Source organism: Triturus cristatus, chromosome 11 (assembly GCF_964204655.1).
Source record: "Triturus cristatus chromosome 11, aTriCri1.1, whole genome shotgun sequence".
In the NCBI taxonomy this organism is placed as follows: domain Eukaryota; kingdom Metazoa; phylum Chordata; class Amphibia; order Caudata; family Salamandridae; genus Triturus; species Triturus cristatus.
Genome location: NC_140594.1, coordinates 1,143,616,121 through 1,143,628,461, shown reverse-complemented (window position 1 = coordinate 1,143,628,461; position 12,341 = coordinate 1,143,616,121). Strand labels below are relative to the sequence as shown.

General features: G+C 45.7%; 5 non-coding genes across 5 annotated transcripts; all 5 read right to left on the bottom strand.

Annotated features, from left to right (window-relative positions):
* Positions 1-1,497: 1,497 nt before the first annotated feature.
* On the bottom strand, positions 1,498-1,569 carry TRNAG-UCC (transfer RNA glycine (anticodon UCC)). Its single transcript has one exon. It is a non-coding gene; the product is annotated as a tRNA-Gly (tRNA).
* A 3,104-nt stretch (positions 1,570-4,673) lies between these two features.
* Positions 4,674-4,745, bottom strand: TRNAG-UCC (transfer RNA glycine (anticodon UCC)). Its single transcript has one exon. It is a non-coding gene; the product is annotated as a tRNA-Gly (tRNA).
* A 1,521-nt stretch (positions 4,746-6,266) lies between these two features.
* TRNAG-UCC (transfer RNA glycine (anticodon UCC)) lies at positions 6,267-6,338 on the bottom strand. Its single transcript has one exon. It is a non-coding gene; the product is annotated as a tRNA-Gly (tRNA).
* A 1,510-nt stretch (positions 6,339-7,848) lies between these two features.
* On the bottom strand, positions 7,849-7,920 carry TRNAG-UCC (transfer RNA glycine (anticodon UCC)). Its single transcript has one exon. It is a non-coding gene; the product is annotated as a tRNA-Gly (tRNA).
* Positions 7,921-9,430: 1,510 nt separating this feature from the next.
* TRNAG-UCC (transfer RNA glycine (anticodon UCC)) lies at positions 9,431-9,502 on the bottom strand. The gene has a single exon. It is a non-coding gene; the product is annotated as a tRNA-Gly (tRNA).
* Positions 9,503-12,341: the final 2,839 nt, after the last annotated feature.

Below are 12,341 nucleotides of genomic sequence, written 5' to 3'. Positions count from 1 at the left end.
TCCTCTAGGTTCCAGATGTTACAACGCCGAGTGCAGTGGCAATCTTGCACCCGTTCCAATGGTGCATTTGGTGTGGATTCCAACATGAAAAGCAGTAGAAATTGTCTTGCAGAGGGTAAAGAACTGGGGATTGAAACCAAGGACAAAGCTGTGCAGAAGAGAAGAAATGGAAAGCAGCAGTACAAATAGTGGAAATGAGCATATGGGCAGCATCGGAAGCAAAGCAGCGAAGAGAAAGGGAGTAAATTCCATGAAATGCATAGGAGATTGATAAAAGCAGAACAAAAAGGGAAGAATGAAATTCAAAGCATGCCCCGAAAAACGTGTGAAGGTCCCACCTGTCATTTATGCTTCTAATTGGGTATCTTTACTTTCAAAGTATAGGGTTGATCCTTTGACGATCACTCTCTTGATTTACAGCAGAGACAGATAGTTGAGAAGTCTTTTCTCACATAGCTAGCACAAGCCTGCGCTTTTCCTTGCTGGCAGGGTGGAAATGACAGATTAGTCCTAGGAAGAAAAATCAAGCAATATTAGCAGAGGATGGTTTCGATCCATCGACCTCTGGGTTATGGGCCCAGCAGGCTTCCGCTGCGCCACTCTGCTCCCTTGTGAAAGTGCTCTCTTTATGCAGAGGAGGAGCTTTCAGCGGAGTGGCAAGGGATTGGTGGGGCTCTCTCCTCATTTGCCTAAGCACATCGCAAGGTATGCTGGGTACAGAAAATCTTCATCTTCCCCACTCACATTCAGTCATAACTGAAAGTGCAGACCCTCTTAGGAATTAGCCGTTTCAGGCCTTTACCAAGACAGCAGCTCTCTGTCCCTGTCCTTTCTCTGTGATCCTAGCACTAGCATACTCAGGATTTGGCTTTACCTGGGAGCCAGAGATCTACCCGGTGAGGGCGAGGCTTTTGAGCGTTTGGGAGCGTTCGGGACGTGAGAGGACGCTGGACAGGAAACTATGCCAATTTGAAGTATCCAACCTTCCAGCTGCAGTGAGAGGCTCTTTCCGTGGAAATCTGGCACTTGGAGTCCTCTCAACTTGCCCTCTGATAAAACATTTTTCTGAGCCGCAGTTACATCCGATGGTTACAAGGTGGCGCTGCATTCAGGTGAGAGCACAAGTATGCACAAAATCTTGGGGACTTTTGCCAGATTTATCGGTGGATCTTGCCTATTATTTTCGGAGGCTAGATATCGCCTATAAATGCTTTTTAAAATAGGGATGCTGGGGTTATAATGTCTGGTCGGGGCTCAGCCCTTTCATTGCCTGCCCCCAGCAAAATATTTATTATCAGCACATGTGAGTGCTGAGTGCTTTATGGAAAATAGCATATATTGGGACAATGAATGTAGCAGATGAGGCGATCGAGATGTCTACCTACGTGTTTGTTTATTTTTTTATATAACGGCTGATTATTCTGTTTCTGATATTTCAGTTTTGTGACATGTTGCATTAAAATATATCCTGCTTGGAGAATATATAAATATTTGCACTGCGTTGGCCGGGAATCGAACCCGGGTCAACTGCTTGGAAGGCAGCTATGCTCACCACTATACCACCAACGCCCTCTGAAGTGTGTCCTCTAGGTTCCAGATGTTACAACGCCAAGTGCAGTGGCAATCTTGCACCCGTTCCAATGGTGCATTTGGTGTGGATTCCAACATGAAAAGCAGTAGAAATTGTCTTGCAGAGGGTAAAGAACTGGGGATTGAAACCAAGGACAAAGCTGTGCAGAAGAGAAGAAATGGAAAGCAGCAGTACAAATAGTGGAAATGAGCATATGGGCAGCATCGGAAGCAAAGCAGCGAAGAGAAAGGGAGTAAATTCCATGAAATGCATAGAAGATTGATAAAAGCAGAACAAAAAGGGAAGAATGAAATTCAAAGCATGCCCCGAAAAACGTGTGAAGGTCCCACCTGTCATTTATGCTTCTAATTGGGTATCTTTACTTTCAAAGTATAGGGTTGATCCTTTGACGATCACTCTCTTGATTTACAGCAGAGACAGATAGTTGAGAAGTCTTTTCTCACATAGCTAGCACAAGCCTGCGCTTTTCCTTGCTGGCAGGGTGGAAATGACAGATTAGTCCTAGGAAGAAAAATCAAGCAATATTAGCAGAGGATGGTTTCGATCCATCGACCTCTGGGTTATGGGCCCAGCACGCTTCCGCTGCGCCACTCTGCTCCCTTGTGAAAGTGCTCTCTTTATGCAGAGGAGGAGCTTTCAGCGGAGTGGCAAGGGATTGGTGGGGCTCTCTCCTCATTTGCCTAAGCACATCGCAAGGTATGCTGGGTACAGAAAATCTTCATCTTCCCCACTCACATTCAGTCATAACTGAAAGTGCAGACCCTCTTAGGAATTAGCCGTTTCAGGCCTTTACCAAGACAGCAGCTCTCTGTCCCTGTCCTTTCTCTGTGATCCTAGCACTAGCATACTCAGGATTTGGCTTTACCTGGGAGCCAGAGATCTACCCGGTGAGGGCTTGCCCGGTGTGAGGCTTTTGAGCGTTTGGGAGCGTTCGGGACGTGAGAGGACGCTGGACAGGAAACTATGCCAATTTGAAGTATCCAACCTTCCAGCTGCAGTGAGAGGCTCTTTCCGTGGAAATCTGGCACTTGGAGTCCTCTCAACTCGCCCTCTGATAAAACATTTTTCTGAGCCGCAGTTACATCCGATGGTTACAAGGTGGCGCTGCATTCAGGTGAGAGCACAAGTATGCACAAAATCTTGGGGACTTTTGCCAGATTTATCGGTGGATCTTGCCTATTATTTTCAGAGGCTAGATATCTCCTATAAATGCTTTTTAAAATAGGGATGCTGGGGTTATAATGTCTGGTCGGGGCTCAGCCCTTTCATTGCCTGCCCCCAGCAAAATATTTATTATCAGCACATGTGAGTGCTGAGTGCTTTATGGAAAATAGCATATATTGGGACAATGAATGTAGCAGATGAGGCGATCGAGATGTCTACCTACGTGTTTGTTTATTTTTTTATATAACGGCTGATTATTCTGTTTCTGATATTTCAGTTTTGTGACATGTTGCATTAAAATATATCCTGCTTGGAGAATATATAAATATTTGCACTGCGTTGGCCTGGAATCGAACCCGGGTCAACTGCTTGGAAAGGCAGCTATGCTCACCACTATACCACCAACGCCCTCTGATGTGTGTCCTCTAGGTTCCAGATGTTACAACGCCGAGTGCAGTGGCAATCTTGCACCCGTTCCAATGGTGCATTTGGTGTGGATTCCAACATGAAAAGCAGTAGAAATAGTCTTGCAGAGGGTAAAGAACTGGGGATTGAAACCAAGGACAAAGCTGTGCAGAAGAGAAGAAATGGAAAGCAGCAGTACAAATAGTGGAAATGAGCATATGGGCAGCATTGGAAGCAAAGCAGCGAAGAGAAAGGGAGTAAATTCCATGAAATGCATAGGAGATTGATAAAAGCAGAACAAAAAGGGAAGAATGAAATTCAAAGCATGCCCCGAAAAATGTGTGAAGGTCCCACCTGTCATTTATGCTTCTAATTGGGTATCTTTACTTTCAAAGTATAGGGTTGATCCTTTGACGATCACTCTCTTGATTTACAGCAGAGACAGATAGTTGAGAAGTCTTTTCTCACATAGCTAGCACAAGCCTGCGCTTTTCCTTGCTGGCAGGGTGGAAATGACAGATTAGTCCTAGGAAGAAAAATCAAGCAATATTAGCAGAGGATGGTTTAGATCCATCGACCTCTGGGTTATGGGCCCAGCACGCTTCCGCTGCGCCACTCTGCTCCCTTGTGAAAGTGCTCTCTTTATGCAGAGGAGGAGCTTTCAGCGGAGTGGCAAGGGATTGGTGGGGCTCTCTCCTCATTTGCCTAAGCACATCGCAAGGTATGCTGGGTACAGAAAATCTTCATCTTCCCCACTCACATTCAGTCATAACTGAAAGTGCAGACCCTCTTAGGAATTAGCCGTTTCAGGCCTTTACCAAGACAGCAGCTCTCTGTCCCTGTCCTTTCTCTGTGATCCTAGCACTAGCATACTCAGGATTTGGCTTTACCTGGGAGCCAGAGATCTACCCGGTGAGGGCGAGGCTTTTGAGCGTTTGGGAGCGTTCGGGACGTGAGAGGACGCTGGACAGGAAACTATGCCAATTTGAAGTATCCAACCTTCCAGCTGCAGTGAGAGGCTCTTTCCGTAGAAATCTGGCACTTGGAGTCCTCTCAACTTGCCCTCTGATAAAACATTTTTCTGAGCCGCAGTTACATCCGATGGTTACAAGGTGGCGCTGCATTCAGGTGAGAGCACAAGTATGCACAAAATCTTGGGGACTTTTGCCAGATTTATCGGTGGATCTTGCCTATTATTTTCAGAGGCTAGATATCGCCTATAAATGCTTTTTAAAATAGGGATGCTGGGGTTATAATGTCTGGTCGGGGCTCAGCCCTTTCATTGCCTGCCCCCAGCAAAATATTTATTATCAGCACATGTGAGTGCTGAGTGCTTTATGGAAAATAGCATATATTGGGACAATGAATGTAGCAGATGAGGCGATCGAGATGTCTACCTACGTGTTTGTTTATTTTTTTATATAACGGCTGATTATTCTGTTTCTGATATTTCAGTTTTGTGACATGTTGCATTAAAATATATCCTGCTTGGAGAATATATAAATATTTGCACTGCGTTGGCCGGGAATCGAACCCGGGTCAACTGCTTGGAAGGCAGCTATGCTCACCACTATACCACCAACGCCCTCTGATGTGTGTCCTCTAGGTTCCAGATGTTACAACGCCGAGTGCAGTGGCAATCTTGCACCCGTTCCAATGGTGCATTTGGTGTGGATTCCAACATGAAAAGCAGTAGAAATAGTCTTGCAGAGGGTAAAGAACTGGGGATTGAAACCAAGGACAAAGCTGTGCAGAAGAGAAGAAATGGAAAGCAGCAGTACAAATAGTGGAAATGAGCATATGGGCAGCATCGGAAGCAAAGCAGCGAAGAGAAAGGGAGTAAATTCCATGAAATGCATAGGAGATTGATAAAAGCAGAACAAAAAGGGAAGAATGAAATTCAAAGCATGCCCCGAAAAACGTGTGAAGGTCCCACCTGTCATTTATGCTTCTAATTGGGTATCTTTACTTTCAAAGTATAGGGTTGATCCTTTGACGATCACTCTCTTGATTTACAGCAGAGACAGATAGTTGAGAAGTCTTTTCTCACATAACTAGCACAAGCCTGCGCTTTTCCTTGCTGGCAGGGTGGAAATGACAGATTAGTCCTAGGAAGAAAAATCAAGCAATATTAGCAGAGGATGGTTTAGATCCATCGACCTCTGGGTTATGGGTCCAGCACGCTTCCGCTGCGCCACTCTGCTCCCTTGTGAAAGTGCTCTCTTTATGCAGAGGAGGAGCTTTCAGCGGAGTGGCAAGGGATTGGTGGGGCTCTCTCCTCATTTGCCTAAGCACATCGCAAGGTATGCTGGGTACAGAAAATCTTCATCTTCCCCACTCACATTCAGTCATAACTGAAAGTGCAGACCCTCTTAGGAATTAGCCGTTTCAGGCCTTTACCAAGACAGCAGCTCTCTGTCCCTGTCCTTTCTCTGTGATCCTAGCACTAGCATACTCAGGATTTGGCTTTACCTGGGAGCCAGAGATCTACCCGGTGAGGGCTTGCCCGGTGTGAGGCTTTTGAGCGTTTGGGAGCGTTCGGGACGTGAGAGGACGCTGGACAGGAAACTATGCCAATTTGAAGTATCCAACCTTCCAGCTGCAGTGAGAGGCTCTTTCCGTGGAAATCTGGCACTTGGAGTCCTCTCAACTTGCCCTCTGATAAAACATTTTTCTGAGCCGCAGTTACATCCGATGGTTACAAGGTGGCGCTGCATTCAGGTGAGAGCACAAGTATGCACAAAATCTTGGGGACTTTTGCCAGATTTATCGGTGGATCTTGCCTATTATTTTCAGAGGCTAGATATCGCCTATAAATGCTTTTTAAAATAGGGATGCTGGGGTTATAATGTCTGGTCGGGGCTCAGCCCTTTCATTGCCTGCCCCCAGCAAAATATTTATTATCAGCACATGTGAGTGCTGAGTGCTTTATGGAAAATAGCATATATTGGGACAATGAATGTAGCAGATGAGGCGATCGAGATGTCTACCTACGTGTTTGTTTATTTTTTTATATAACGGCTGATTATTCTGTTTCTGATATTTCAGTTTTGTGACATGTTGCATTAAAATATATCCTGCTTGGAGAATATATAAATATTTGCACTGCGTTGGCCGGGAATCGAACCCGGGTCAACTGCTTGGAAGGCAGCTATGCTCACCACTATACCACCAACGCCCTCTGAAGTGTGTCCTCTAGGTTCCAGATGTTACAACGCCAAGTGCAGTGGCAATCTTGCACCCGTTCCAATGGTGCATTTGGTGTGGATTCCAACATGAAAAGCAGTAGAAATTGTCTTGCAGAGGGTAAAGAACTGGGGATTGAAACCAAGGACAAAGCTGTGCAGAAGAGAAGAAATGGAAAGCAGCAGTACAAATAGTGGAAATGAGCATATGGGCAGCATCGGAAGCAAAGCAGCGAAGAGAAAGGGAGTAAATTCCATGAAATGCATAGAAGATTGATAAAAGCAGAACAAAAAGGGAAGAATGAAATTCAAAGCATGCCCCGAAAAACGTGTGAAGGTCCCACCTGTCATTTATGCTTCTAATTGGGTATCTTTACTTTCAAAGTATAGGGTTGATCCTTTGACGATCACTCTCTTGATTTACAGCAGAGACAGATAGTTGAGAAGTCTTTTCTCACATAGCTAGCACAAGCCTGCGCTTTTCCTTGCTGGCAGGGTGGAAATGACAGATTAGTCCTAGGAAGAAAAATCAAGCAATATTAGCAGAGGATGGTTTAGATCCATCGACCTCTGGGTTATGGGCCCAGCACGCTTCCGCTGCGCCACTCTGCTCCCTTGTGAAAGTGCTCTCTTTATGCAGAGGAGGAGCTTTCAGCGGAGTGGCAAGGGATTGGTGGGGCTCTCTCCTCATTTGCCTAAGCACATCGCAAGGTATGCTGGGTACAGAAAATCTTCATCTTCCCCACTCACATTCAGTCATAACTGAAAGTGCAGACCCTCTTAGGAATTAGCCGTTTCAGGCCTTTACCAAGACAGCAGCTCTCTGTCCCTGTCCTTTCTCTGTGATCCTAGCACTAGCATACTCAGGATTTGGCTTTACCTGGGAGCCAGAGATCTACCCGGTGAGGGCGAGGCTTTTGAGCGTTTGGGAGCGTTCGGGACGTGAGAGGACGCTGGACAGGAAACTATGCCAATTTGAAGTATCCAACCTTCCAGCTGCAGTGAGAGGCTCTTTCCGTGGAAATCTGGCACTTGGAGTCCTCTCAACTTGCCCTCTGATAAAACATTTTTCTGAGCCGCAGTTACATCCGATGGTTACAAGGTGGCGCTGCATTCAGGTGAGAGCACAAGTATGCACAAAATCTTGGGGACTTTTGCCAGATTTATCGGTGGATCTTGCCTATTATTTTCAGAGGCTAGATATCGCCTATAAATGCTTTTTAAAATAGGGATGCTGGGGTTATAATGTCTGGTCGGGGCTCAGCCCTTTCATTGCATGCCCCCAGCAAAATATTTATTATCAGCACATGTGAGTGCTGAGTGCTTTATGGAAAATAGCATATATTGGGACAATGAATGTAGCAGATGAGGCGATCGAGATGTCTACCTACGTGTTTGTTTATTTTTTTATATAACGGCTGATTATTCTGTTTCTGATATTTCAGTTTTGTGACATGTTGCATTAAAATATATCCTGCTTGGAGAATATATAAATATTTGCACTGCGTTGGCCGGGAATCGAACCCGGGTCAACTGCTTGGAAGGCAGCTATGCTCACCACTATACCACCAACGCCCTCTGATGTGTGTCCTCTAGGTTCCAGATGTTACAACGCCGAGTGCAGTGGCAATCTTGCACCCGTTCCAATGGTGCATTTGGTGTGGATTCCAACATGAAAAGCAGTAGAAATAGTCTTGCAGAGGGTAAAGAACTGGGGATTGAAACCAAGGACAAAGCTGTGCAGAAGAGAAGAAATGGAAAGCAGCAGTACAAATAGTGGAAATGAGCATATGGGCAGCATCGGAAGCAAAGCAGCGAAGAGAAAGGGAGTAAATTCCATGAAATGCATAGGAGATTGATAAAAGCAGAACAAAAAGGGAAGAATGAAATTCAAAGCATGCCCCGAAAAACGTGTGAAGGTCCCACCTGTCATTTATGCTTCTAATTGGGTATCTTTACTTTCAAAGTATAGGGTTGATCCTTTGACGATCACTCTCTTGATTTACAGCAGAGACAGATAGTTGAGAAGTCTTTTCTCACATAGCTAGCACAAGCCTGCGCTTTTCCTTGCTGGCAGGGTGGAAATGACAGATTAGTCCTAGGAAGAAAAATCAAGCAATATTAGCAGAGGATGGTTTAGATCCATCGACCTCTGGGTTATGGGTCCAGCACGCTTCCGCTGCGCCACTCTGCTCCCTTGTGAAAGTGCTCTCTTTATGCAGAGGAGGAGCTTTCAGCGGAGTGGCAAGGGATTGGTGGGGCTCTCTCCTCATTTGCCTAAGCACATCGCAAGGTATGCTGGGTACAGAAAATCTTCATCTTCCCCACTCACATTCAGTCATAACTGAAAGTGCAGACCCTCTTAGGAATTAGCCGTTTCAGGCCTTTACCAAGACAGCAGCTCTCTGTCCCTGTCCTTTCTCTGTGATCCTAGCACTAGCATACTCAGGATTTGGCTTTACCTGGGAGCCAGAGATCTACCCGGTGAGGGCGAGGCTTTTGAGCGTTTGGGAGCGTTCGGGACGTGAGAGGACGCTGGACAGGAAACTATGCCAATTTGAAGTATCCAACCTTCCAGCTGCAGTGAGAGGCTCTTTCCGTGGAAATCTGGCACTTGGAGTCCTCTCAACTTGCCCTCTGATAAAACATTTTTCTGAGCCGCAGTTACATCCGATGGTTACAAGGTGGCGCTGCATTCAGGTGAGAGCACAAGTATGCACAAAATCTTGGGGACTTTTGCCAGATTTATCGGTGGATCTTGCCTATTATTTTCGGAGGCTAGATATCGCCTATAAATGCTTTTTAAAATAGGGATGCTGGGGTTATAATGTCTGGTCGGGGCTCAGCCCTTTCATTGCCTGCCCCCAGCAAAATATTTATTATCAGCACATGTGAGTGCTGAGTGCTTTATGGAAAATAGCATATATTGGGACAATGAATGTAGCAGATGAGGCGATCGAGATGTCTACCTACGTGTTTGTTTATTTTTTTATATAACGGCTGATTATTCTGTTTCTGATATTTCAGTTTTGTGACATGTTGCATTAAAATATATCCTGCTTGGAGAATATATAAATATTTGCACTGCGTTGGCCGGGAATCGAACCCGGGTCAACTGCTTGGAAGGCAGCTATGCTCACCACTATACCACCAACGCCCTCTGAAGTGTGTCCTCTAGGTTCCAGATGTTACAACGCCAAGTGCAGTGGCAATCTTGCACCCGTTCCAATGGTGCATTTGGTGTGGATTCCAACATGAAAAGCAGTAGAAATTGTCTTGCAGAGGGTAAAGAACTGGGGATTGAAACCAAGGACAAAGCTGTGCAGAAGAGAAGAAATGGAAAGCAGCAGTACAAATAGTGGAAATGAGCATATGGGCAGCATCGGAAGCAAAGCAGCGAAGAGAAAGGGAGTAAATTCCATGAAATGCATAGAAGATTGATAAAAGCAGAACAAAAAGGGAAGAATGAAATTCAAAGCATGCCCCGAAAAACGTGTGAAGGTCCCACCTGTCATTTATGCTTCTAATTGGGTATCTTTACTTTCAAAGTATAGGGTTGATCCTTTGACGATCACTCTCTTGATTTACAGCAGAGACAGATAGTTGAGAAGTCTTTTCTCACATAGCTAGCACAAGCCTGCGCTTTTCCTTGCTGGCAGGGTGGAAATGACAGATTAGTCCTAGGAAGAAAAATCAAGCAATATTAGCAGAGGATGGTTTCGATCCATCGACCTCTGGGTTATGGGCCCAGCACGCTTCCGCTGCGCCACTCTGCTCCCTTGTGAAAGTGCTCTCTTTATGCAGAGGAGGAGCTTTCAGCGGAGTGGCAAGGGATTGGTGGGGCTCTCTCCTCATTTGCCTAAGCACATCGCAAGGTATGCTGGGTACAGAAAATCTTCATCTTCCCCACTCACATTCAGTCATAACTGAAAGTGCAGACCCTCTTAGGAATTAGCCGTTTCAGGCCTTTACCAAGACAGCAGCTCTCTGTCCCTGTCCTTTCTCTGTGATCCTAGCACTAGCATACTCAGGATTTGGCTTTACCTGGGAGCCAGAGATCTACCCGGTGAGGGCTTGCCCGGTGTGAGGCTTTTGAGCGTTTGGGAGCGTTCGGGACGTGAGAGGACGCTGGACAGGAAACTATGCCAATTTGAAGTATCCAACCTTCCAGCTGCAGTGAGAGGCTCTTTCCGTGGAAATCTGGCACTTGGAGTCCTCTCAACTCGCCCTCTGATAAAACATTTTTCTGAGCCGCAGTTACATCCGATGGTTACAAGGTGGCGCTGCATTCAGGTGAGAGCACAAGTATGCACAAAATCTTGGGGACTTTTGCCAGATTTATCGGTGGATCTTGCCTATTATTTTCAGAGGCTAGATATCTCCTATAAATGCTTTTTAAAATAGGGATGCTGGGGTTATAATGTCTGGTCGGGGCTCAGCCCTTTCATTGCCTGCCCCCAGCAAAATATTTATTATCAGCACATGTGAGTGCTGAGTGCTTTATGGAAAATAGCATATATTGGGACAATGAATGTAGCAGATGAGGCGATCGAGATGTCTACCTACGTGTTTGTTTATTTTTTTATATAACGGCTGATTATTCTGTTTCTGATATTTCAGTTTTGTGACATGTTGCATTAAAATATATCCTGCTTGGAGAATATATAAATATTTGCACTGCGTTGGCCGGGAATCGAACCCGGGTCAACTGCTTGGAAAGGCAGCTATGCTCACCACTATACCACCAACGCCCTCTGATGTGTGTCCTCTAGGTTCCAGATGTTACAACGCCGAGTGCAGTGGCAATCTTGCACCCGTTCCAATGGTGCATTTGGTGTGGATTCCAACATGAAAAGCAGTAGAAATAGTCTTGCAGAGGGTAAAGAACTGGGGATTGAAACCAAGGACAAAGCTGTGCAGAAGAGAAGAAATGGAAAGCAGCAGTACAAATAGTGGAAATGAGCATATGGGCAGCATTGGAAGCAAAGCAGCGAAGAGAAAGGGAGTAAATTCCATGAAATGCATAGGAGATTGATAAAAGCAGAACAAAAAGGGAAGAATGAAATTCAAAGCATGCCCCGAAAAATGTGTGAAGGTCCCACCTGTCATTTATGCTTCTAATTGGGTATCTTTACTTTCAAAGTATAGGGTTGATCCTTTGACGATCACTCTCTTGATTTACAGCAGAGACAGATAGTTGAGAAGTCTTTTCTCACATAGCTAGCACAAGCCTGCGCTTTTCCTTGCTGGCAGGGTGGAAATGACAGATTAGTCCTAGGAAGAAAAATCAAGCAATATTAGCAGAGGATGGTTTAGATCCATCGACCTCTGGGTTATGGGCCCAGCACGCTTCCGCTGCGCCACTCTGCTCCCTTGTGAAAGTGCTCTCTTTATGCAGAGGAGGAGCTTTCAGCGGAGTGGCAAGGGATTGGTGGGGCTCTCTCCTCATTTGCCTAAGCACATCGCAAGGTATGCTGGGTACAGAAAATCTTCATCTTCCCCACTCACATTCAGTCATAACTGAAAGTGCAGACCCTCTTAGGAATTAGCCGTTTCAGGCCTTTACCAAGACAGCAGCTCTCTGTCCCTGTCCTTTCTCTGTGATCCTAGCACTAGCATACTCAGGATTTGGCTTTACCTGGGAGCCAGAGATCTACCCGGTGAGGGCGAGGCTTTTGAGCGTTTGGGAGCGTTCGGGACGTGAGAGGACGCTGGACAGGAAACTATGCCAATTTGAAGTATCCAACCTTCCAGCTGCAGTGAGAGGCTCTTTCCGTAGAAATCTGGCACTTGGAGTCCTCTCAACTTGCCCTCTGATAAAACATTTTTCTGAGCCGCAGTTACATCCGATGGTTACAAGGTGGCGCTGCATTCAGGTGAGAGCACAAGTATGCACAAAATCTTGGGGACTTTTGCCAGATTTATCGGTGGATCTTGCCTATTATTTTCAGAGGCTAGATATCGCCTATAAATGCTTTTTAAAATAGGGATGCTGG